Source organism: Lynx rufus, unplaced genomic scaffold (assembly GCF_022079265.1).
Source record: "Lynx rufus isolate CCGP_SWC_20201006 ecotype Redwood Valley unplaced genomic scaffold, mLynRuf1.p SCAF_10, whole genome shotgun sequence".
Classification (NCBI taxonomy): Eukaryota; Metazoa; Chordata; class Mammalia; order Carnivora; family Felidae; genus Lynx; species Lynx rufus.
The window spans coordinates 24,180,001-24,207,210 of NW_025814824.1; positions in this window are offsets into that span (position 1 = coordinate 24,180,001).

The following is a 27,210-nucleotide window of genomic DNA, read 5'->3' on the forward strand; positions in this document are numbered from 1 at the left end:
ACCTACAAGTGAAACTGTTGGGTTATATGGTTGATTTCATACTTAACTTTTTGAGGCACTGCCAAAATGTTTTCCAAAGAGCCTGCTCTAGCAGGCCCACCAATTTCTGCATGTCCCTGTCAATGCCTGTTCTTATGTCTTTTTTATTATAGCCATCCTAGTGGGTAAGAACTGGTATCTCACCATGGTTTTGACTTGCATTTCCCTGAGGGCTAATGATGTCAAGCATCTTATAATGTGCTTATTGGCCATTTGTATATCTTCTTTGGAGAAATGTATATTCAGATCCTTTACTCTTTTTTTTACTTGGGTTATTTGTCTTCAAACTATCAAGTGGTTGGAGTTCTTTATATATTCTAGATGCAAATCTCTTACTCCAATATAGCTTTACTCCCGCCACCTCCTTTGTGCTGTTATTGGCAAACATATTACATTTCTATATGTGATAGAGCCACACTACAATTAAATATGTATTGCTTTGTATGTCTGCTTTTATTTTTTTAAGTTTATTTATTTATTTTGAGAGAGAGGGAGAGCATGAGTAGGGGAGAGACAGAAAGAGATGGAGAGAGAGAGAGAGAGAGAGAGAGAGAGAGAGAGAGAGAGAGAGAGAATTCCAAGCAGGCTCCAAGCTCCCTGCTGAGCCCAACATGGGGCTTGATCTCACAGACAGTGAGATCAGGACCTGAGCAGAAATCAAGAATCCCACGCTTAACCAACTGGCCACCCAGGCACCCTTGTATTGTTGGTTTTTAAATCCATTAAAACAAGAAAGGAGAAGGCTACACACCCAGCATGGAGGCCCACGTGGTGCTGAATCTCACAAACCACGAGATCATGACCTGAGCTGAAATCAAGAGTCAGACACTTAACTGACTGAGCCACCTAGGTGCCCCAGGGTTCTGTTTGTGTGTGTGTGTGGATTTAAATTACTATCTAAACAGTTACTTGCTTTCAGTCTGAAGAACTTCTGTTAGTATTTCTTGTAAGGTGGGTTGGCTAGCAACAAATTATTTTTGTTTATCTGGGAATATCTGTATGTCACTTTCACTTTTGAAAGATGGTTTTGCTAAATATAAAATTCTTGGTTGACAGGTTTTCTTGTTTGCTTATTTTTCAAATTTTGAAAAGGACATTCTACTGCCTTCTGGCCTACATTTTTTCTGGTGAAATTTCAGGTGAGATGTTAATTGTATTCCTTTGTCTGTGCTATGTCATTTTTTTCTTGCTGCTTTCAAGATTTTTCTTTATCTTTGACTTTCAATACTTTTACCATAATGTATCCTTGTGTGGATCACTTTGCATAAAAGTGATTTTAAAGGGGTTTGTTGAGCTTCTTGGATGTGTACATTAACATTTTCTCATCAATTGTCTTTCTCTCCTCTCCTTCTGGTACTTTCGTTATGTGTGTGCTAGTGTACTTACTGGTTTTCTTCATTCTTTCCTTTTTGTCTCTGTTCTTTGGGTTACAGAACCTCTGTCTTCAAACCTGTTAATTTGTTATTCTGCCAGTTCAAATCTACTGTTGAGCCCCTGTAGTGACAATTTCCAGAGATTTTAAATGGCTGTTTTTAAATACTCCTCATGAGTTATGGTTGTTTCATTGTGGGGCGGTGTGTGTGTGTGTGTGTGTGTGTGTGTGTGTGTGTGTGTGTGGGTTTCAGAGCTCCTTACACTGTCATTCCAGAAGTGGAAGTACCTCCTTTTTGCTACCTCCTCAGGAACATTAAAGGTGAAAATCTTTTTCTCTCCTTTAGCCCACTTTACTATAAAAACACCATATTTACAATGAGGTACCACTCAAGCACTTGCTAATTGACAAATCTTATGGGCAGTTCTTGCCTTGTCCTCCTGACACCATTATGTACTCCCTCCTGGAGATTTTCTTCTCCCCTGGTTTCTCTATTCAGGTCACTCCTAACCATAAAATGGCTCTCCTGAAGAGGGTTCTTTCCTTCTATCTACTTTTAAATGCTGGTGCACCCAACAGAGGTGTCTGTTATACTGTCTCTCCTTGGTACATGAATGCCCAGGCAGCCTCATCCATACCCATGGCTTACAGTCTCACTCATACCTTCTAACCACCAGTTCATGTCTCCAGCCAAAACCTCCCTCTGAGCCCCCGCACCAAGCTGCCTAATGGACATTTCTGTTGTGACCCATAGACACCTCAAATTTAATAAACACATCTGAGATCAGACTCCCCCCTTTTTTCCAAAGCTTGTTTGTTTCTCTTCTTATATTTCATATTCTGGTTAATTATATCCAACTGTCTAGTCACCTAAACCAGGAATCTTGGAGCTTTCCTTGGGTCCTCCTCTCTTCCTACATTATATTATTCTGAGAGCTGGGATTTTTCCACAAAGTCTCTGCCTTAACTCAAGTTTTTATTGTTTGCCAACCAGCCTAGCATCATCTTCCATCCTTCCCCACTATCAGTCCATTCTCTACATGGCAACCAAGGTGATTTTTTTAAATCACAAATCTGATTATTGATTCCTTGTCAAAACCTTCTTATTACCTGCACTATCGTCTACAACCATGTTCCCTAATTTCAGTCACTTGAATACTACTACCTTCACGATTTTTGCCCTATCATCATAATCATCATCCATTTATTTGCATAGGACCTTTAGCATTATTTGCTTACTTAGATTTATTTCAAAAGGAAATTTTATCTTTGTATTTGAAAAATCAGTCTCACTGACCATAAGGGAGGTAACTAGAAAAATAAATCCATAGCTATTAAAACAAAAAAACAATATTTGTCTGGGTACCATCTGAACCATCCTGCTTCATAACATTAGTACACTTACTACTGAGAAACTTAGTCCTAGAAAAAAATCATTGTCATGACATAGAAAGAAAAGGCTTTTGAATGTTCGATAAGGGTAAAATGTTGGATAAGATGGCTTATGTCAAGGGATAAATATTATTTTGGTTTTTGTTTCTTCAGTATCTATAGTGCCAACCCAGTCCATTGAGAAAGGGTAACAACATTAGATCAAGTTGCATCAAGGCAAGGACCAATGTCTTTTTCATTTGCCACCTGTCACTCACACTAGCCAGAGTGTGGTAGGTGCTTACTGAATACTTGATGAATAAATGTATCTAAACAACACATTGTAATTGCAAAGAGATTTCTGTGATAAGTTCATATTATATGAAAAACCCAAGTAACTTGATATCTTGCTTTAAGGAAGGCATAGTGTGAATAATATGTTACCATATGCATAACACACACACACATACACACACACACACACACACGAATGACCACAATGACCACCTGTTAAAGGATAGGGTTGACTGCAACTAGAAGAACTGAAAAATGGAGAGAGAATGAAAACTTTTTTCACTATATTCCACTTGGTAGCACTTGAATTTTATACCATATGTACATGTATTACTTTAAGAAAATGTTTGTAAGCCAAGTGCAAAATATAAGAGTCCAAACCAAAAGGAAAATTCTTTTAAGTCATACAATGTGTACCTACGTATTAAGATGGTTAAAATTATACTAACCCATGGGGCGCCTGGGTGGCGCAGTCGGTTAAGCGTCTGACTTCAGCCAGGTCACGATCTCGCGGTCCGTGAGTTCGACCCCGCGTCAGGCTCTGGGCTGATGGCTCGGAGCCTGGAGCCTGTTTCCGATTCTGTGTCTCCCTCTCTCTCTGCCCCTCCCTGTTCATGCTCTGTCTCTCTCTGTCCCAAAAATAAATAAACGTTGAAAAAAAAAATTAAAAAAAAAATTATACTAACCTGCATCTTGCAATCAAAAAAAAAAATGAAGAGCAAGCATGATTAAAGATGAAATTTCAGCCTATGAGAAGTAAGCACATAGTAAATAGTAGCCAGCCACCTTAAACTCAACAAGTCTTGAGGTCTGAAAAATCACATAATTTTACAGAAGTCAGTATCTTTGCCAATTGTGAATAAGAAAACAAGATATAGACAAATGGTCAAATGTTACTCTTGTTTTCAAAACATGGCAAAAGGAAACTTAAAAAATCTGATCAATAAATAGGACACCAATCTCAGTCAAACTTCTAGAACACATTGATAAATGCATCCAGTGCAATCATTAGATCCAAGAAAAAGAAGAGAACTAGTATTTATTGTGTTGCTGTGCTGGACACTGTGGTGAGTATTTTACCTAATGTCCTTTTCAGCTTAAACTAATCACTATAGGGGTGGTTAGGGAGAAACGTTGCTTTAATTGGCCAGATCTGGGTCATGCGTGCTCCTTGGAAACCATGACGAGCCCAACTGAAGGAAGAATGCTTCCTGAGAGGAAAATTGGGAAGCAATTACCAAAATGGAAATGGAGGCTAGAAATTCAAGAGGAACACTCACCTACAACAAAATGTAGCCTGTAGCTGCATTAGAAGTAAAGCACTCAGATCTCAGGAAATAAGAATGCATGTGTAGCTGTGCCAGTCGGAATTCATCCACTTAGTCTTTATGACGCATTTTAAGTGAGACTTTGGTAAGAAGACCATATGTCTTGGTTTTCCCTGGACAGTCCTTATTTACACTTTTTTGTCTCACCGTAATTATTAGGTACCCCTTTTATTCTCAAATGTGTCCCAATAATGGGGAAGTAAATTATAAGATGATGCTAGATCTTGACAAACAAGAGAGTATCAGAAGGGGTGTATGTTCAAAATGGTGAAAGCCTGAACTTCAAAAAAAAAAAAAAAAAAGGAAAGTGCTGGAGAAACCAGGGATGTTTATCCAACAGAAAGCTATCATAAGGCACGAGAGTTGTCTTCAAATATGTGAAGAAGAGCCACTTAAAGAGAAGGGCTACAATAGAACTGTTTTTGTGTGATTCCAGAAGACAACCAGCTACCAGGGAGTAGCTTTCATCTTTATATAAGAAAGAAATTTCTGAGCACTGTCTGGATGGAAGAACCAGAATGGGAGACAGGTTCAGATTCCTGAGAAGAGTTGTGCTCGAGAGTCAGATAGATGTAATAATGTTATTCCCATCAGACCACAGACCTTCAGGAGCAAACATGGCCAGACTTAAAACAGTATTTAGAATAAAGCAGTGGAGGAAGAAAAGATATGGATTTTTGTTTAATTGCAAGACTGGAGGAGGCAGTCCCTGTAGCTAAACACGTTTCTGAGGCTGAACCCTGTGATCCAGCCCGGGATGCCGGTGTCATGGAGGAGTCGGCAGTTAGAGAACTTCCTTAAGGTGACAGCAGCGTGGTAATCAGTGGTCATTCCTTCATGTAAGATAATTTCCTGAACACAGTCATTTCCTGGTCAGGAAGGAGATGTGACCATGAGCAACGACATGCCTCCAAACCATTTCAGATTAGAACACCATTATTGCTGCCCAAACACCACCAATTAAAAAGCCGTTTAATCCAGGGGCGCCTGGGTGGCTAAATTGGTTAAATGTCCGACTTCGGCTTGGGTCATGATCTCGCAGTTTGTGAGCTTGAGCCCTGCATCAGGCTCTGTGCTGACAGCTCAGAGCCTGGAACCTGCTTCAGATTCTGTGTCTCCCTCTCTCTCTCTGCCCCTCCCCTGCTCATGCTCTGTCTGTCTGTCTGTCTCTCTCTCTCAAAAATAAACAAACATTAAAAGAAATTTTTTAAAGCTATTTAATCCAAAGCATGATAAAACTGATGTTCACACGTTCCTCTCATTGTTTGACTAAATGTAACATGACCCAATATTCCTGCCAACCTTTCTTCATCACTATCATATTATAAAACGCAGTTAACAAGCAAAGGCAAACACTGGTTGCTGTTGACTAGAAATTAAACATCAATTCATTTCACTTGCTTAGACACATCCGTGTTTGTGGTCTTGGTCTGAGGAACTTGTGCATAGGCAAATGAAGGACTCACATGTCCAATAAAACAGCCAGAAGCCATGTGGGGCTATTTAAATAAATTCATTAAAATTAAAAACATAGTTCATTAGTCACTTTTCAGTGTTTTTTGCTTATATCCATATGTGGCTAGTGGCTACCATATTAGCACAGACACAGAGCATTTCCATGATGATACTGTTCTGTAGTCTAAATTGAGTTTCTATACATGTGTTTTTCTCTCTTTTATAAATGGAATCATTCAGTATATACTTATGTGTCTCTGCTGTTCTGTCCAATATTATGTTTGAGCTCCATGTATGTTTTGGTTTATAGGAGTACTATATTCCTTTCCATTTTAGTAATGAATTGTGTCAATGGATCACAATTTATCCATTCTACTCTTCTTTTTTTAATTTGAGAGAGTATGAGTGGGGGAGAGGAAGAGAGGGGGAGAGAGAGAGAGAGAGAGGGAGAGAGAGAGAGAGAGAGGGAGAGAGGGAGAGGGAGAGAGAGAGAGAGAGAGAGAGAGAGAGAGAGAGAGAGAGAAAAGGATCCCAAGCAGGCTTTACACTCAGCTGGAAGTATAACTCAGGGGCTCACAACCTGAGCTGAAATTAAGAGTCAGAGGCTCAACCGGCTGAACTACCCAGGGGACCCTATTTATCCATTATACTCTTGATGGACATTTAGATTAGATCCAGTTTGGACTATTATAAATAATGCCACTATAAAAATTCTTTTGGTGCATATATGTATGTGATTTTGTTGAGTAGATACCTAGTAGTGGAATTGCTCAACCCACTTTTCACTGAAATAGCAAATGAAGCAGAATGGAGCTGGATGGAATGGAACAGAACAAAACATAATAACGTAGAAATAAGAACCTACCACATGCAATAAGGTTAAGTACCGTTTTTCACAAACTTTTGTTCAGTCTTACATGTATGCTGAGTAATGAGATAAAATGTATTTCTGCAGATCACAATCAATAAAATTTGTAAGCACCAGATAGATGATCTCTAGAGTCTGTGTTTCTAGACCAAAGTGGGCAATAAACAAAACTTGGCACGGTGCCGGGAGTTTTTTCTTTGGGGAGAAGAGCAGGGATAGCTAAAGTGAGGGGAAAGGGAAATCCGTGCTTCGTGGTACCTGTGAACGCAGTGGCTCAAGGTGAGCATTTCCTAGAAGGGGTATGGGGACAGGACTCCCTTCCGAAAATGAACTAAACACACGTGTACCAGTATACCAAATCTTTCACTGCATAATTCTAGAAAGATTTTCAATTGAACGCCCCTGGGAGAAGTAACACACCAACACATAATAGTTCCATGGCAGGTAAGAAAGATTTTCCTGAGGGTATTTTGAGAAAGTGAAAGAGGTAAAAGAGGGTATAAAGGTGTATCTGGCAAACTTGCTCGGCTTCACAGTCTTGCCGGACCCTACGGAATGGGACTCGTGGACACTGGGACTTCCACTGCTGGGCTGATGTTAACTAGCACATCCCCAGCTTCACTCCCTAGCACCTGGGACTAAGCACTTAGAATTCTGAGATCAGGCAATTCAAACACCTAGGCGCCTTTGTCTTAGTTCTTTGTAATTCAACCTAACTTGGGTCCACCTGGCTGCATATCTGCAGAGACAACGTTCTTGTCACTGACAACTGGGACTGCCAGTGTATTAATCACACTTATGTGCTTTTTGCTCATCCTGGTGGTCCCTTTGCCTAGAAAGCCTCTCTCCTCCCTCTTTGGCTGGTAAACTCATAGATGTTGCTAAGGCCAGATCAGCCAACCTGCTTCTTAGAACTTCAAGTTAAATCAGCTCCCCCGTGCCCTGGGCATTATACTTAAAATCTTTAAGTGGCATTATAACTTAAAATCTTTCTCCTTCAATGCCTGTTTACCCAACTAGCTTTTCCTCATGGGTGATACATGGTGTTCTTTGTACCTCTCAGCACCAAACAATACTAGGCACATAAAGGCACTTAATAAATAGCTGATATGGGGCACCTGGGTGGCTCAGTTGGTTAAGTGTCCAACTTTAGCTCAGGTCATGATCTCACAGTTGGTGGGTTCAAGCAGATGGCATGGAGCCTGCTTTGGATCCTCTGTCTCCCTCTCTCTGCCCCACACCCCACTCGCTCACACAAGCACATGCTCTCTCTCAAAAATAAACATTAAAAATAAATAAATAGCTGACTAACAATATGGATTAGAGACAACGTCTGTGAAACTGGCTGCTGGATGTATTCATTACATATGAGAAACCATTTATTTACAAAACACAGAACCTTAGGGGCGCCTGGGTGGCTCAGTCAGTTAAGCGGCCGACTTCGGCTCAGGTCATGATCTCGCGGTCCGTGAGTTCGAGCCCCGTGTCGGGCTCTGTGCTGACAGCTCAGAGCCTGGAGCCTGTTTCAGATTCTGTGTCTCCCTCTCTCTGACCCTCCCCTGTTCATGCTCTGTCTCTCCTTGTTTCAAAAATAAATAAAACGTTAAAAAAAAATTCAAAACACAGAACCTTAAAACAGCATCAAGAAAAGTAACATAGTAACATCACTGCCCTAAAAAAACCACCACTGAAGTGTCTCTCCTCGGAAGAACTTGCTTCTGTGAAAAGCCTTTTCTCTGAGCAAGTGGCTTGCTTTTCTTTTCTGAGCAATGAGAATTCTGTGATTCATCATGCTCACCTCTTTCTCTAGGCCCAGGAAATTTCAGAGTCAATTGTGCAGTGACTTTATAATTATGAAAGGATGAAAGAAGCACCCAATTCTATGTATTTATTTCCCCTTGTCTGTATTTTTTGACCTGACCCTTAGTTTTCTTTTGCCCTAAGGTCATTGTTTTCTAAAATGAAACATATATATTTTTTATTTATACACATTTTTCTAAATACCTCAAAATCTTTTAGGAATAAGTAGGGGGTACAGAAATAAATGATAACATATGAAAAATGTCTTCAAGTATTTATAAAACTACTTTCTTACATAATTTGGTCAACAAAAAGGAAAATTCTATGGTAACATTGTGCAAACTTTTTTCTCTATACTCATCCACTCCTGGAAACAAAAAGCACAACCAATTGAGGCCATTCCCCAGAGTAAGTGTCCACTCTTATTCACGGCTAGTTGGATGCCATTTCAGACGAAGGAGACTGGTGTGGCTCAAAGATATCTGCACATCGCCCTTGGCTGCCCTCTAACCATGCAACTGCTCAAAACATTTGGCCTCATTTGCAGGATCCCAGCCCAAGAGTCCTGTTCACTATAAACATGCCTGATGTCTAAAACACTGATGTGCTGTGTCTGAGATACAAGAGTGCTGTTTCCAGACATTCAGTCTTGTTCAACACAGCCAGTTAATACTAGCTTTAAATTTTACCGTGAGAATGTCACAGAAGCCAAAAATCTCTGACTAGCAGCAGGTGAAAATCAGACCAATCAACAGACATTGGCACCTCTTCAAATATATATTTTTTACAGCCTTAAGGCTCCCTTTGACTGGATCATGAAAAGTGGGAGTTTCCTACACATATACCATGACAGTCACTGGACAACCAAAAATTTATACTATCCATCAAAGGGAATCTGTGATTCAACTTTTAAAATTCCAACTGAAGTATAATTTCTTTGAATCACCTTCAATAAGGCTATTTAATTTGAAAGCAATTATAAAAAATTACATCACCAGGATTAGTGTAAACACTTAGGCAAACACACTCATATTTTGGTTTCAATTAACCAATTACATTGTCATTAGCAGAATGGTCAGATTGACCAATGGAATAGAATATAAAAATCCAGAAAAAGATAAATACATGTAATGATTTGGGTGACTTACCATTTGGGAAAAAAAAGTTACATTCCCAAATTTGCCAAATGCTAGATTGATTAAATATTTAAATGTAGGAGCAGAATTCATAAAAGTAGCAGAAGAAAATTTAGGCAAATATTTAAACAACCTTTGAAGTTTAAATGTGTGTTTTTTTAAAAAAAGAACACAAAGTTAGAAAGCATAAAAAGATTTCATTACATTATAATTTAACACTGGTACATCAAAACAAGACCATAGAAAATCAAAAGGCAGGTGACAAACTGGGAAAACATTTGTAAAATATATACTAGGACATTGAAACTTCAGCATCCAAGCCAATATGTGCCAATTACCTGGATTCCAAATGTTTAGAAAGGGAGTTTGTGAAAACCAATTTTGCAGCCCTAGGCCACTCATCTATTTTGACAGGATCAAAAGGTTTAAGTTGGAGAGGCTAGAAATTGGAGTTGAGAGAATTTCTTTAGGAACCACTGTTGATGTGCTAAGGGTAACAGCCATGAGTGGGTAGTACTTGGTCCTTTTCTCAAGCCTAGAGACACACAATTTAAGACTTCTCAAGGAACTTGGTGTGCACTTCCTGAAGTGTGCAGGGCAGGATGGATTGGTAACTGACTCAATTCCAAATTTTTAAAAAATGCACCACAAGTGGGAGGCAGGGTGAGGCAAGTGTGTTAACAAACCAGAGAATTAAGTTTGGGAAATAACTCCTCTCCCCCAAATAGCAGGTCAGAATACATAATCTGGGAACAGATGTGGAATCCACCAGGTGAATATCAAGTAAGGATCATTTTTAAAGGGATCAAGGAGGTATTATCAGGGCATCTTTTCGGGACACTCAAACCAAATCTCCCACTGAGGACAACTTAAAAAGCTAAGGAAAAGTTACTTTTAAAGTCATCTTGAAAATACTAAAAAGCTAACTAAATGGTAAGGAACTACCTACCTAAAATCCTGGAAAAGCTGTAACCCAATATGGTGGGTCTACTATTTGAAAGCCCCATTTCCCTAGGGCATGTACCTATCTAGCAAAGATAGCAGAGAGGCCAGACAGTAGTTTTCATAGGCTCTTGGGGATTGAGGGAATCAAAAGAAAGAATCCAGGCCCTGAAAGACAAAGACCCAAGGCAACCACCAATGGGTTTGATCTGAACCATAGGAGCAAGAGTGGACTAAGAGTAAATCAGTTCTGGGACTTGTACTCTTCTAGGGGGTCAAGAAAACCTCGAGCACTAAAATTAGATAAAGTTGACACCATGTTAGTAGTGCCCCCAGGGGCCAAGTAGAATCAAATAAAAGCACCTGCTAGAGGAATATAAAACCATCTTAGGGCTCAAATTTTCCCACAAATAATTTTTCAAAACCAATGTTCCATATATAATCAAAGCAAACAAGGCTCATAAGGACATAAACAACATGAACAAAACCCAGTACAAATAAGAAACAACAGGAAAGGACCCAGAGGGCTACAAATTACCAGACATAGGCTATAAAACAAGTATGGTCACTATAGTCCAGAAAATAAAATCTTGGAATGAATCTGCAAACTTTAAAAAGTGATTCACAAATTTAATAAAGAAACCAAAATTCAAGAACTGAAAGATGAGAAGAAAAAATTTAAGAACTCAACAGATAGGATAACACACGATGATGTGCTTGAGTTTAATATTCAAATGAAGGATTGGTTTAATATTCCAAAATCAATCAATGTAATTCATCATATTAACAGAATAAAGGAGAAAAATTTTATCATTTTACTAAATGAATAGAAACATGTGATCAAAAGCAGTATCAATTCATGACAAAAACTCTGAGCAAACCAGGAGTAGAAAATTTCCACAATCTGATAAATGTCATCAATTTAAAACCAACAACCAACATCAATCTCAATGATGAAATATTAAACTATTTCCCCCTAAGACTGGGGGAAAAGCAGGAATGATTGCTCCACCATTTCTGTTTAACATTATCCTGAAGATCCAGAAGACAAAAGGCAAAAATATTGCAAAGGAAGATGTAAAACTGTCTCTATATTCAGGTGACATTATTATCTCTATCTGCATAAATCTAGAAACAAACATTAAATATAAGAAATGAACTTAGCAAGGTAAGGGGATACGATGTTGATATATAAAAACAATTGTATATTTTGCACTGAGGGCAAAGAAAAATAAAATTTTCAAAAGTCCACTTACAGTAGCATCAAAAAACAGAAAACACTTAAGAATAAACTTAACAAAAGATATACAAGCCTCTATAATAAATGCCTAAGTCATAGCTAATAAACATTATTTTTATAAGTTAAATAAATGGAAATATAGACCATGTTTATGTATTGGAAGACAGCATAATATTAGCATAAGGATAAAGATAGATCAATGGGACAGAATAGAGAGTATGGAAAAGACCTGCATTATATGGTCAGTTGAAGTTTTATAAAGGTGTCAAGGCTATTCAGTAGGAAAAGGATAATCTTTTCAACAAATGATGCTAGAAGAATTGGAGATCCGTATGGGAAAAGAATAAACATCACTCAAAACTTAATTCAAAATGAATAAACAACCTAAATCTAAAAGCTAAAACTATAAAAATTCACTAAGAAAACATCAAAAATTTTTGTGACCTAGTGGTAGGTAACAATTTCTTAGATAGGATATAAAAAGCACATATTGTAGAAAAAAGATTGTTAAGGTGGACTTTATCACAATGAAAAAGTTTTCTGTTTGAAAGACACCATTAAGAAAGTGAAAAGACAAGCCACAGACATAAAGGACTTATATCCCAAATATATAAGGAACTTTCACAATTTAATAAGAAAAACAACTTTAAAAAAAGGCAAACTATTTGAACACGCTACAAAAGAAAATATACAAATGGCCAATAAGCACATAAAAAGTTGTTCAAATACAAATTCAATACCCAATGAGGTATCACTACACATACATCAGAGTGACCAAAAATAAGACCGATGATACCAATTGTTGGCGAGGATGGAGAACCACCATACGTCTTATACACTGATGGTAGGAACCTAAAATTGTACAACTATTTTGGAAACTGGCAGTTTTTTAAAAAATGTTAACACTTTTACATGTAGCACATGACCCATCCATTCTTCGTTAGGCAAGATAAGTAAAAATACATGTTTGTACAAAGGCCTGTACATGAATGCTCACCGCAGAATTATTTGCAATCACCAAAAGCTCAAACGTCCACCAAGTAAACCAACAAATGTGGCAAATCCAAATGTGAAAAGGAATGCAACAACATGGATGAATCTCAAAATCCTTGTGCTGAGTTCAAGAAGCCAAGTACATATCATATGATTCTATTTATATCGAATACTAATTCATCCATAGTAACAAAAAGTTGCCTGAGACCAGGGGCCAAGGGTGGGATAGACTGCAAAGACATACAAGGGAAATTTGAAAGATAATGGAAATATCTTTCTATATCTTGACTGTGGTGGTAATTTCATGAGTGTAACTGTCAAAACTCATCAAATTGTATACTTTAATTGGATGAAGCTTTTTATTATGAATTGTAGCTCAATAAAGTTAAAAAAGAAAAAAACTAATAAAAGGAACATCACTTAGACCTCTTAGATATATTTAGACTTATATACATATGCACGAATTTGTGTCTGCATGGAAAAAGCATTCTTACATACTCTATATACAGGGCCAATCAGTTACAATTTCACTGGACAATAAGCAATAAATTGCAAATCCTTGAATGTTGCAGTGTTTCTAGATAGGATTCCTCATTATTTTTTCAATTCTTCCAATGAGAAAGAATATATTCTAGAAAAAGAAATATAGAAAGAAAAAGAATTTATTCTAGAATATATTCTAGAAAATCTTCTGATGCCTTGCTTAATCTGTGCATTAGATTAAGCAAGGCATTAGAAGATTTTAAGTATGAATATAGTTTACTTTAAATGGACATAATTTTTTTTAAAAATGAATTTAATCAGCAGGGTTTTTCTTCCTACTGTTAGATAGCTTGACTTCTATTAAATCATTGTTATTATCCAATTTGTTACAGCACTCTAAAGCATTCATTATCTATGGTTGAATTATAATCATTTAAAAAAGCAGTCAGGGCATTTGTACTACATAATAAAGTCAGTGAAATGTTAAACTTATGGAGAAAACATTCTCATTTTGTTTCTAAAGCAAACTGCTGAGGAAATTAAAACTGTTCATCTTAAAAGAAATGCAAACTCTCAATGCTTAAAATGGACTGTTAGTAATTAGAGAGTGGGGATTTCATCCGGGAGGAAACAGACTCCTGGGAGAGCTCTGGGGCCACTTGCCAATAAGTAGCTTTCCTCACGGAGCAGTATTTCTCAGAATCACCTGGCGGGCTTATGACAACTTAGATTGCTGGACCCACCACCAAGGCTTCCCATTTGGGTCTGGGGTGGGGTTGGAATATTGGCATTTCCAACTCCTTGGGTAAGAGGACCACACTTTGAGAACAGGGATCATCACAGAGAAGAACAGGGAAACTAGAGATGAGAGATGATGAGTAAGACTTGGACACAAGTAAGTGGGGGAAGGAATGATACCCTCATCAATTTAACTTATTCACTAATCAATAAAATAGAGTTTGGGGAGGAACCGAGGACATTTTAAATGAGTCATTGGTGGCATCTGAGCTGTGCCATGTGGGACTGGTAGAGATAGGAGAAAAGTAGATGTTGGGTACAGATATCAGGGGCAAAGGATCAGGAACAGCCTTGGAAAGTATAGAAAGCCCTCCCGGAACAGTGTGGGATCTAATCAAATGGGAAAGTAGACGATGAGACAGGAGGGTGGAGCCAGCTGGTGGGGAATGTCCTCCTCCATGGCCAAGGAAGGCACACTGCTCTGTGGAGTCAGTGCTATCTGTGTACAGGGACTTTTCCAACTCTGGCCCTCTGCCCATGCTGATGGGTCCTTTATTGCCCCACATCCTTTATTCCACCATTAACCTCTATTCTCAATTCAAAGACCAGCTCAAGCCCTATTTCACCCTGTGCTCTTTCCTAAAGACCCAAATCCACATTGAATTGTCCCACCCCGATCTACACTTGACTAGACCTTTTCTCCAATTTATATGCAGTCTTCATCTCTGCAGCCAATGAGAGAATCCCTTCAGGACAAGGACCAGCATCCCACAATGCCTAGTGCATCCCACAATGCACTCTGGTGCCAACTGCATAATAAGAATTAAAACAAAATGAAACCCTCACTGCTTGATTGGCAGGTTGCTAATAAATAATCAACATTAATTGTTTTTATTGTTTGTTTTCTTCATGACAGTGGCACTCAAAAGATGGTTCCTGGCCCAGCATCAACACCTGAGAATGTGTTAGAAATACACAGACTTCAGCCCTGCCCAGAGCCACCGAATCACAGACCATGGGGGTAAGGCAGTCATCTGTATTTTAATAAAACTTTCAGCTGATTCCCAGGCTTGTGTAAGTTTAAGAACCACTGGTTTCTACAAAGCCTGTACCCCAAAACAAGTTCAGCCAGCTTACAAAGGCTTGTAGACAGTACAGTATATACTTTAAAAATAGTATTTAAAGGGGCACCTGGGTAGCTCAGTCAGTTAAGCCTCTAGCTCCTTTTTTTTTTAAGTTTATTTATTGAGAGAGAGAGGCAGGGAGGGGCAGAGAAAGAGAAGCCCACGCAGACTACACACTGTCAGTGCAGAGCCCGATGTTGGGCTCAAACTCACAAACCATGAGATCATGATCTGAGCCGAAATCAAGAGCTGGACATTTAACTAACTGAGCTACCCAGGTGCCCCAAGCCTCTAACTCTTGATCTCAGAGTTCAAGCCCCACATTGGGCTCCATGCTGGGTGTGAACCCTACTTAAAACAGTATTTTCAATTATAAAATTCTATTTTATCATTATATTTTATATAAGAAAGATATACACTATTTTTATCTAATATATATTATTAGATAATATATACTAAGATGTGTAGTTATATTTTGTACTATAAAATTATATTTTAAATTATAAAGATAATTTAAACAGGAACAAAAAATGATATAAAAAGAGAAAACAAGGATAGGAAAACTTACTGGCACCAGCCCTGTTCTTGCTCAACAAAATAAATACCGGCACACTTCTCTGCACGTGTGCAATGGGCCACCAACGTGGCTTTAAGCTTTCTAAAGCAGCACAATTACACAATTCGGTGCCATGAGATGAAAGAAGAGAGTCATTTAGGAGAAGCACAACTATTTCCGGTAGCAAGGCCTCCCCGTGCGTGCCACAGGGAGATGGCTGTGTAATGTAGAATATGATATTCTCAACACGCTTCCAGAAAGCACAGTGAGTCTCCCAGGGCTGTTTCTCAGCAGAAGCTGCCGGTGGCCACAGGCCAGATGCCTTTCTGCTGAGGTGACAGTGCAAAGCTGGGAGACTAGCTCCTCTCGGAGGTCTGAATTTATTTATTTGTTTGTTTATTTATTTGTTATTCATTTTATTTGTTTTTTATTATTTATTTAAAAAAAATTTTTTTTAATGTTTTAATTATTTTTGAGACAGAGAGAGACAGAGCATGAGCAGGGGAGGGGCAGAGAGAGAGGAAGACACAGAATCAGAAGCAGGCTCCAGGCTCTGAGCTGTCAGCACAGAGCCCGATGCGGGGCTCAAACCCACAAACTGTGAGATCATGACCTGAACTGAAGTCAGATGCTCAACCGACTGAGCCACCCAGGCGTCCCTTTATTTGTTTTTTAATATTAAATATAATTTATTGTCAAATTGGTTTCCATACAACACCCAGCGCTCATCCCAACAGGTGCCCTCCTCCATGCCCATCACCCACTTTCCTCTCTCCCCCACTGCCCATCCACCCTCAGTTTGTTCTCAGTATTTAAGAGTCTCTTATGGAAGGAGGCAAACCATCAGAGGTCTGAATTTAAAACAGGGACCGACGGCAGAGTACCTAGAAGAAAAGATGCACGGGAAGCCTCAGGCACTCCTCCATAAACACCTCCCCTCAACTGGGCTTCTGACACACTCCAAACGGCAGCAACATGGAGGCCCCGGCCCGTTGGGGTGTCCCCAGCAGCCCCCCCGGGGTGTCTTATTTAGTCCTAAATTTTCCCCTCCCAATTTAGTGAATGCAAAGCCACAGTGGTCATTAGAGGGGCTGCCTTCACAGCCTTTTGCAGAATGAATGTCTCCTGAAAGAATCCTTCTCTCACCCCACAGAAGTGCTATTCCGCCTGTTTCCACCCTCCACTGAAACATTTGTCCCAGTGTTGAAATGCATGACACCTAAAACCATAATCTTAAAATGACCTTTTTTTTTTTAATGTGTATTTTATTTTTAAGAGAGAGACAGAGAGTGAGTGGGGGAGGGGCAGAGAGAGAGGGAGACAGAATCCAAAGCAGGCTCCAGGCTCCCAGCTGTCAGCACACAGTCCAATGCGGGGCTTGAACCCACAAACCGTGAGATCATAACCTGAACTGAAGTGGGCCATTTAACCGACTGAGCCACGCAGGCGCCCCTTAAAATGACCTTTAATTAAGATTAGCCACAAATAATTAAGAGGTTTGATTTTATCATTTGCTCTACTGGAGGAAAATTTAAATTTGAGGACTTGGTATTCACACTTGAGATCGCAAGGACAATAAAAAAAGCCCAATCAGGGGCTCATAACTAATTTCTAGTATTTTTCTATGGCCACATGATTTACATCACCCAGGAGAGTAGGCAAATTGAATACAATTTTGTTTTGTTTTAGTGTTTATTTTTTTAAAATTGTTTTTCAAGAAAGCTTAAACATTATAAAAAAGTACTGCTTAAGCCCCTACATCTCAGACCCAAAAGCAAAGAGGTCCATAGTTTTCTCTCTCCACAGAAATTATCCTGGAAAAAGAGGAATCTGGTGGAATCTAATGTTTAGGCAGGAACCAGAAAACTTTTTCTTTAAAATTGTTAAAGAAATGGGGCGCCTGGGTGACTTAGTCGGTTAAGCATCCGACTCTTGATTTCAGCTCAGGTTGTGATTTCACGGTTCATGGGTTCGAGCCCCACGTCAGGCTCTCTGCAGTGACAGCGCGGAGCCTGCTTAGGATCCTCTCTCTCCCCCTCTGTCGGCCCCTCCCCTGCTCGCACTCTCTCTTTCTCAAAAATAAACAAACACTAAAAAAATAAAAAGAAACAAAAGTTTGAAAGAAACTAAGTAGTAAATACATTAGGTTTTGCAGGTCATAAGGTGTTTGTGACAGCTACTCAATGTCAGCCCGGCCGTCATAGCAAGGAAGCTGAGTCACAGGCAGTGTGTGAACAATCGGGCATGGCTGCCTTCCCAAATAACTGTATTTACAAAAGCATGTGGCCAAGGTTTAGGAATCTGTGGCTTGGAGAATCCTAGAACTTTTCTGATACCTAGCAGGAAAGGTTACCACAAACACAAAGGAGTAAGTTATCCAACAAAGCCAAGTGACCCAAATTAGGAACCCCCTTGTTCACTAATCCCCTTGTGCCCTGTGAGAAACTCATCCCTGCCTTTGAAACAGTACAGCAAGACTGCGGGGATCTGTTCTCAACAGATTATTAAGCACTGTCTACCGACAGAATGAAGCCAGAATAAGACAGAGCATTCCCCGTCTCTCAGACCAGAACCTTCAGTCATGGTGGACACCCAAGCCCCCACCTCCAAACAGCTACCCTCAGATGGCAGAACAAAAATAAAGAAGGCTACCTGGCTTCTTGATGACATCACAGAGCAATCCAATCAGTCCTGGACAACCTATCTATGGATTTCATGTCACTCAAGAGAAACTAAAACCCTTTCTGAAAGTTTAAGCCACTGTTATTTTGGGTCTCTGTAACTAGTCGTCAAACATAATCCCTAACCAATGCAATGCCTCTTTGCTTTCTTCTTGCTATTCCCTCTTTTTCAGAACGCCCTTCTTCCCTCTACCTTCTATTTCTCCACCCTTCAAAGTACCACTCATTTTTCAAAACTTGGCGCAAATGCAACCGTCTCCTATATTACTCTCTCATTTCACAGCTCCCTAGTCCTTGGCTCTCTCCCTGTACCGGAGTTGCACGGGAGGCTTTGCCATCTGCGAGCCATGAGATTGTAAGCCTGTTACTTAACCTTTCCAAGACGGACTTCCTTCATCTGCAAGACGGGGTGGAGAGAGTTCTCGTTTATATTATTATTAGGAGAAATAGATGACGTAGAGTACATGAAACAGTATACTTTCTGACACATAGAAAATACTCAAGTGATTTAAATGACCATCATTATTGTTATAATTAGTTGGGTCTCAGTTGGCTATAGGTCAGTCTCCCTAACAGCATCAAAGTGCTCTGAGGGTGGGGCCAAAATCTCATTCTTCTCATTTTCCCCATAGCACCTAATTTATAGGTCTGATGGATAGATGGACAGATGATAAAATGGCAGCATTGTACCAATCAACGTGATAACGGCCAGCAGAGTGTAAATGTACTTCCTAAAGAACTTCCCTTAGACAATGGAGAAATTAGAAAGCAGATTTGATGAAGTCACATGGACATTTTCTTCCCAATTATGGCCCATTCATTTCAAACACGGTTTTGTCTGCTTACAGAGACTTCCATCACTTGCAAGCCGGTAGAGGTGGCAACACACTTGTGCAACCTGGGCGAGCTCCTTGTGCGAAAGAAAGGAAAATATACAAATCCATATTTCATCAGGCAGCAGTAGCCACTGTGAGAAATCAGCAGCTCCCTTGTGCTCCTGGAATGGAACAAGAGACAAAGCTAGTCCAGAGACGAAAGGTCACACATCTCCAAAATAAAATGCACCGCATTTGCACAAAGCACATATACTGCACAAGAGACCAGGTATCTCTTTTCTTTCTTTTCTTTATCTACCTCACTCCAGCTCACCCACAACACAGAGCCCAAACATGCCAAAGTTTGGGAACCAAAATGAAAAACATCAATGAAGAAGCCCAATAGAATATTTTTAAACCCTTCTGGGTTCCCTACCACGCATTGTCTTACTGGCATTGGCACTGGCTAACCACAGTTCAGCATATTCTACTTCGGTCTGTGGTGTGGAGCTGTCCTCAAATCTCCCGGTGTCTGGCAGGGAGGAGCCCTGACCACGGCTCTGTGGTTCCCCGATTGACAGCAAATCCACCACACCGTCGGTCCACATTACGGGGTGAGGCCTTAGCCGCTGGTGCTGGAAAGGAGCTTTGAACTGCCCCTTCCATGGATGATTCCAGTTTCTTGAGAAATTGGGTTTCTATTGAGGTTAAATGAAAATCCACTTCCCAGATGAGATTTTTATTTGTAAGTGATTCAGATGTTTTTCATTTTGGAGATTTTTCATAGTATCAGAGAAAGACCAGGTCTCTATCTGGAACATCTAGTTTGAACCACATCTTAAACTCTGAAAAGTTGTAATCCCAATTTCAACAGTGGTGCCCTAAGAACGATCATATTTCATGTCTTATTGCTCGCTCTGCAATCTTATCTATGCATTCCACAGGTAAGGCACACATGATACATTTGCACTGCTGTCTCAATTATTGTATAAATCTGAGATGCTCACCTGGAATCCAGAATCCTAGTTGTTAATAACCGCAAAAATGTAATTATGTCTCTTCTGGAGCCTGTCCCTGTGTGCCTCATTCAAATAAGCATCAGTGTAACCATCAAAAGCAAGAAGCAATTCAAATATTTACTAGTCTTTCTAAAAATATCAAAGGAGACTCCATTCCAATAAAGTGTCTTAAACCCCCCACTTCCTTGTTTATTTGTTTACTCCTTGTTTAAACTCCTGATTCTTTCAAACTTCCTCACACTCTGGAGTGGCCCCAGGACTTCCTGCTCTCTCTCTAAGCTCCTCCCCACCCAGTCCGCTCCCATCCCCCTGCCTTTCTGGATTTATTTCCTACTTTCCCTAGTTTTATTCCTTTCCAGTATAACATCTCAGCAGCCGACCTGGCCTCCTGCAATTCTGGAGCACTTTTCTCACAATATTCCCACCATCAACACAAATTTCTAGGATTTGAGAAGCCCGAAGGACCATAAATAGTCCTCTACATGCAATTTGTTGTCCTTGTTACATGAAGTATTTGCATCTGAATTATATGCATAATGTAATAAGCCCCATGGAAAACATACTCTTTAAAACAGTGTGAAAACTAATGTATTATTAAATGTACATTTAATTATTGTATTATTAACACTGCATTATTAAATGACTAAACTATGTTAAAAAATATACTTGTGAATCATAAAAATGAACTGTAAGTTACCCATTGAATTCTAATGGGTCAATGGGCATCTACCTAAACACACAAACACAAAAGACAAACACCTGTTCTTTGATGAGCTGGCCTTTCATTTATGTGATACATCAGGTCTTTGAGGATTCAGCTTTATACTCTTGGCTTTTCATTTTACTTATGATTATGGATTTCACAGCCCTCAATATTTTTATTCTGTGAATGCTGCACTTTTTATCTTGTGCTTAATGACAACAGCTTTTGCGTATTGGGGGAAAAAAAGATGCCTTAATAAGAGAAGAGGAACACCTGGAAAGGCATGGCTCCTGGCCAAGGTTCCCACCTGCATTAAACCCTTCGTTAATATACATAATTACCGATCCAATTTAAAGGCATTTTTACTCTGATTGCCACAACTCTGATCATTGAAAAAAGCCTGAAATCCTCACCTGGCTTTAGGAAAAACCATAATTCAGAGACTCATCAGTCTTTCCGATCTACCATGTTCCATGCCCATCTGATCACCAAATGACCTTCCTACCAAAGCAAGGTTTTTTGCATTTGGGGCTTTTCAAAATTAAGTAACAATGAGACTAGCATATTCATTATTTATACAGTGCATGGCCTAGCTACCTCATTTTCTGTCTCCACATCTTGAAGTACATTCTTACAAAAGAGTTTTTCAACAGGTTCTAGAAAAAGAAAAAAAAATTAGCACATAAGAGCCATCGGAGGAAACCAGACAGTGACATGGTCTTCTAGTGATATAGCCTTCTAGTCACACGAGCAAATACCCCCACAGCCTCCAGGAGGCTGTAAGTAATCACACTCAACTCACAGAAAGGGAAGTCTGGTCTGGGAAGTTGTGATAAATCTGTGGGTTTTGAACTTTCAATCACCAGGAAAACCAATCTGCTAACAAAGGCTCCAGAAAAGACAAGGGCCTTTCCCCAGACAGAGGGCATCTTAGTTTAATTACATTTTCCAATTACAGAGTGATGAACTGGCAGGTAACAATTATAATCCTACCGCTGAAACAGCCCCTTCCACTTCACAGCTGCCCCTTTATTACTTCTTGACAGACTAAGACTAAAAGAATATCAGGTGATGAAAACAGGAAGGCCACCAGCTGTAGTCAATCATGTCATCTGAACAATTTTCATCCATGATTTTTAAAACACTTGGAATCTACGGAAAAGAACCATGTGGTCAGTGATTGTATCACACCCTTAACACGTTATCCACTGGAGCTTCCATTGGAAGCCCACAATACTGAGTCATTTTTTTTTTTTTGAGGAATTACTGACTTCCAAATTTCAAACCTTTATCCACTTCCTCCCACTCTCCTCACCCCAATCAAAAAAAAAGTTTTCTTTGTCAATGACTTGGATTAAAACATTATTTGGTGATATTAACATTAGAGAAAGTTGGATGAATGGTATATGGGAACTCCCTGTACTTTGTAACTTTTCTGGAAATATAAAATTATTCCAAAACAAAAATCTTTTTTTTTTTTTTGAGAGAGAGAGAGAGAGAGAGAGAGAGCGAGCATAAGCGGGGGTGGGGGGAGAATCTTAAGCAGGTTCCATGCTCAGTGCAGATCCTGATGTGGGCTCCATCTCATGACCTTGGGATCATGACATGAGCTAAAACCAAGAGTTGGATGCTCAACTGACTGAGCCACCCAGGTGACCCAAAACAAAAACTTTTTAAAAAAGGAATGGGTTAGATAATGACAACAGTAGTAAGGACCACTGGCCACAGCCAGAGCAAGTAAAGCCAATTGTCCCAGGTTAACTGAAGCAATGAAGAGTGAAATTTTACCACCAAGAAAGAGAAAATAGTAACATCATGTTGAAATGCAAACTGTTGCATTATGATTTCTTATGTAAATGTCTCTACTGTTGAAAACCCGTAAGAATATGTGTCGGATAATGTGCCCAGGATCCTAGGAAGAGACAGGTTATAACATCCAGAAGTTAAATGAATGCATCCACACCATGCAAGGCCTTTTTGAGGTTTCGAGTACAGAATAAGGAATGTGTTTGCTGTGCAGAGATGCTGGTATCTTTGCTGCAGGAGTAGTGGGCAACACTGCAAAATGGGATAAAAAGGAGTTGCCAAAACCCATGTGCGTGCCCATCCCACCTCCCTGGGAGCAGCCCTTGTGCCCAGTCCCCACCCTGCCTGCCCCCATGTGCCTTACTCAGGTTCACACTGCACAGCCAGACCTGCAGGAAGGCAATACAGAAACCCATCCCCATGCTAAAAGATGAGAGAGAATGAAGAGTGGTTTTATTCCCCCATGTAAAGCAGAACTTCCTACAGGTATGTAAGATCAGAGAAAATCCGAGTACTGTGGACACTCACCCTATAGAATATCTTTCTTCATCCTCACTATGATGAATAGAATTTTATGCACAAAATCAGTATGCTAGTAATTCTAAGCACTTCAATGAGCCCTAGAGAGAAAAATCCATTCTTGGGGTGGGCAGAACTCAACCCCCCCCCATATTACTGCAAATGAATGAAACAGCACCTAACACAGTGCTTGGTACATAGGAACCATACAATAAATGGTAGTTTCCTCCCTCTAAATGGTCTCATACATGTGGAATTATAGATCAAAATCGAAATAGATATTTATTTATGGTAGTAAATGTGATAACTGAGACCAGGAGGACACATCTAAAATCAAAACTAAAGAGAATGTAGGGGCACCTGAGTGGTTCAGTTGGTTAAGCCACCGACTCGGTTTTGGCTCAGGTCATGATCTTGCGATTTGTGAGTTCGAGCCCCACAATGGGCTCCACACTGGCAGTGCGGAGCCTGCTTGGGATCTCTCTCTCTGCTCCTTCTCTGCTCACTGTCTCTCTCAAAATAAATAAAACTTAAACATTTCTTTTAAAAATAAAGAGAATGTAAATTAGGCAGTAGGTGGCTGAAGAGCAACCAGCAGGGTCTAAGGGATAGCATATTTGCATAAACAGGTAAAACAATTATATTGAAACCTGATGACATAAAAAGCATTTTGCATTTGGGCCTCTTCCATCATACCCAATGAAGCCCCTCCAAGCATCAAGGAGGACCAGGTTCTAGGCTGCATGGGCTTGGGTGGACTGCAAATAGAAGTGCTTACTAATTCTCCATTGCTTTTTACACAAACTGCATTTTAGGATAGTTGTAGACGTAGAGCAAAGCCACAAAGGCAATACAGAGTGTTCTATATACTCCTCACTTTGTTTTGCCTATTAACACCTTACATTACCATGGAATGTTTGTCGCTCCTAAGAAATCAACACCAGAAAATTACTGTTAAATAAACTCCACACTTTATTCTTATTTTGATAGCTTTTCCACTAATGTTCTTTTTCTGTTCCAAGATCCATCCAGGATACCACGTTACATTCAGTCATCACGTCTCCTTAGGCTCCTCTCGCCTGCAATAGTTTCTCGGACTTACCTTATTGTCCATGACCTTGATAGTTTTAAGGAGTACTGTATTTAAGGTATTTTGTAGAATATGCATTGATTTGGGTTTGTCTGATGTTTTTTTTTTCTCATAGTTAGTCTGAGTTTCTGGATTTTAGGGAAGAAGACCACAGAGGTGTAGTGCCCTTCTTATACATCATAGGCCACCTGTTATCAACACGACTTATCACTGATGATGTTCACCTTGACCACCTGGCCAACACAGTCCGTCTCCATTGTAAGGTTACTTTTTTCTCCCTTTTCATATCCTTAAATCACTAAGGATAGCCCAGACTTGAATTAGGGGAGGGGAGTTTAAGCTCCACCCCCTTATTATATAAGTTACTAATACATAAATTATTTGGAATTCTTCTATAAGGAAGATTTCATCTCTTCTCCCCTGCTGATTTATTCATTCATTTATATCAGCATGGACTCATGGGTATTTTACACGTTCAGTTCTAACACTAGGTCATTTTCTGGCACTCCTTTGACATGCCCACCCTTTTGTTTCTTGAACAATTCCTTACTTTCTGGTACTACAAGGTATTCCTGACTCATCTTGTATACTCCCTTCTATGTCCCAGCCCTAGAAGCAGACATTTGTCCAGGGAGACTTGCTTGCTTTAATTAGAGAGTGGTATCAGAAAGGAAGAACCATGCACTGGGTACTCCCCATTGGTTTGGTACCTGGAGATCACACCGCCAACTGTCTATGATGGTCTGGGCCTTGCTGGGAAGCCTACCCTGGAGCCTGCACTTGGTCCACCAGCATCTTCTTACTGAATTATGGTTGTCCCATGTCAGGGATGTCACACTTCTGTGTGGTGGGACTTCAATTTGAGGAATTTTTCTGCCATGGACATGAATAAGAGCCAAGGCATATGGGTTCAACTGGACACAGAACAATTCATTCTACCATTCAGAGACAGAATAAATTATTTGGTGATTTTGAAAGAGGGACCTAAGTTTTCTCAACCCCTTTGAGGTTCTCTCTCTTCAACTCCTTCAGGGCTCTCTCTTTCCAATGAGTCTGGTAGAAGAGCTGGAGCAGCTGTCACTGTCTGATGTCATCAAGAGGTCTGGGGTTGGGGCACTTGGTCTCACTTAGGGGTGTGGCCATGCTGCTAAGTCACGTCAGTCAATCAACCATCCATGCATTTGTTTGTTCCTTAGGTGACAAATATGTACTTACCTCATATACAAACTAGGCTCCATTCTAGGACTGGTGATACAGCAGTGGAAAAAAAGACAAAAACCAGACATCCTGCCCTCATGGAGCTAATACACTTGCAGGGGAATAAAGAGAACAATCAGAAACCAACATGTAAAGGTCAGAGGGCTATCAGTGCTATAAAGAGGCAGAGCAGGCTAGGTAGAGAGAGCCAGTGAGGAGGAAGGGAGTCCAGGAGAGGACAATAGAGACTCTGAGTGAGGTTGAGGTCATCAGTTGGCTTTGAACACAGGAATAGTTCCTATCCTTTCTCTTTTGTTAGTGACCACTCTGACTGTTATGCTTGAAGTTGCCCATTGATAGGAGTGTTGGCCAGTGGGAAGGCAAAGGGCAAAGCAGGAAGGCCAGCCACGTGGCTCTCATAGTCACCTAGGCCAGGGATGACAGTGGCCTGGGATGGGATGGTGGCAGTAGCTGTGGCACATGGAAGAGAGAAAGAGCCATGGATTATTCCAAAGTGTTTGGTCTGTGCCACTGGTATGTAGAGTTGAGCTTGACCGAGATGGAGAAGGATGCGGGATTAGGTTGGGGTGGAGAAGATCAGGAGTTTGATCATAGACATGATAAATTAGTAATTGTGAGGAAACTATTAATGTCAGTGCCATAACTGACCAGGCCCCCCTCAGAACTACCTTAGAAGCAGCAGTTAAGATAAATGGGACTATCATCCCCACTCAAGTGACTCTGTGCCTGGACTGGAACGTCAGCCTGGGCCTGCACAACTAGAATGATATAGACCATTCATAGGAAGTGGAGCTATGGCTTCTGTGTGTCCAGGCGAGCCCATGTACCTTGCTCTCATTCACGTCCATGTCAGCCTTACACAACTCATGTGGGAGACAGGGCAGAAATGAGCTGTCTGCGGCTTGCTGCTGACCTCTCGACATCATGAGGATGCTCTGCCTGCTGTACCTTCCATTTTGTATCTTCCTGTAAAGCCCCCTAAACTTAACATGAGATTAAAACCTATTTGTGCCTTGTGAGTCGTTTACCCATAACCACAGCTGTGCTACTGCATAATAAAGACGATATTTAAATCTCTGTCTGTCTTACTCTTGTCCTCCCATAATTGGGAAGGGAACAAAGCAGCATTAATTATTGCCTCCCTGATTCTCTGACATCCCAGTGGGAGTTTCCTTTAGGTGGTGATACGTGCTAATCAGTCTTTATGGTAACTCAGAGGGCAAAAAGCTAACTGCAGACCTAGAAATCTAACCCTGTTATATCAATCAAATCTTTACCAATTCTTGGAATGACAGAAATTCCCAAGTACTGTTCCTTAAATGAAGAACAGATAGAGCCCCAGACTGGAAGATGTGAGCTGGTCTTCGATCAAGGCTGTCACTGAAAACTCTGAGCAAAATGGTCCCACTCTACCTCTGGAAGGCTGTGCTGTCACAGGGGACAGAACAGTCAGCAGTCCCAGAAGCTGTTTTACCTCTTCGTGAAGCATCTACCGATACTGCATATATGTAGCCCATGGGAACCACAGAAAGACCAGCTTGGAGAGAGGTCTTTGCTGATGGGCACACAGAGCAGCTGGACTGAGCCTGTCCCTTCTTCCCTCTACTGGTGGCAAGAGGA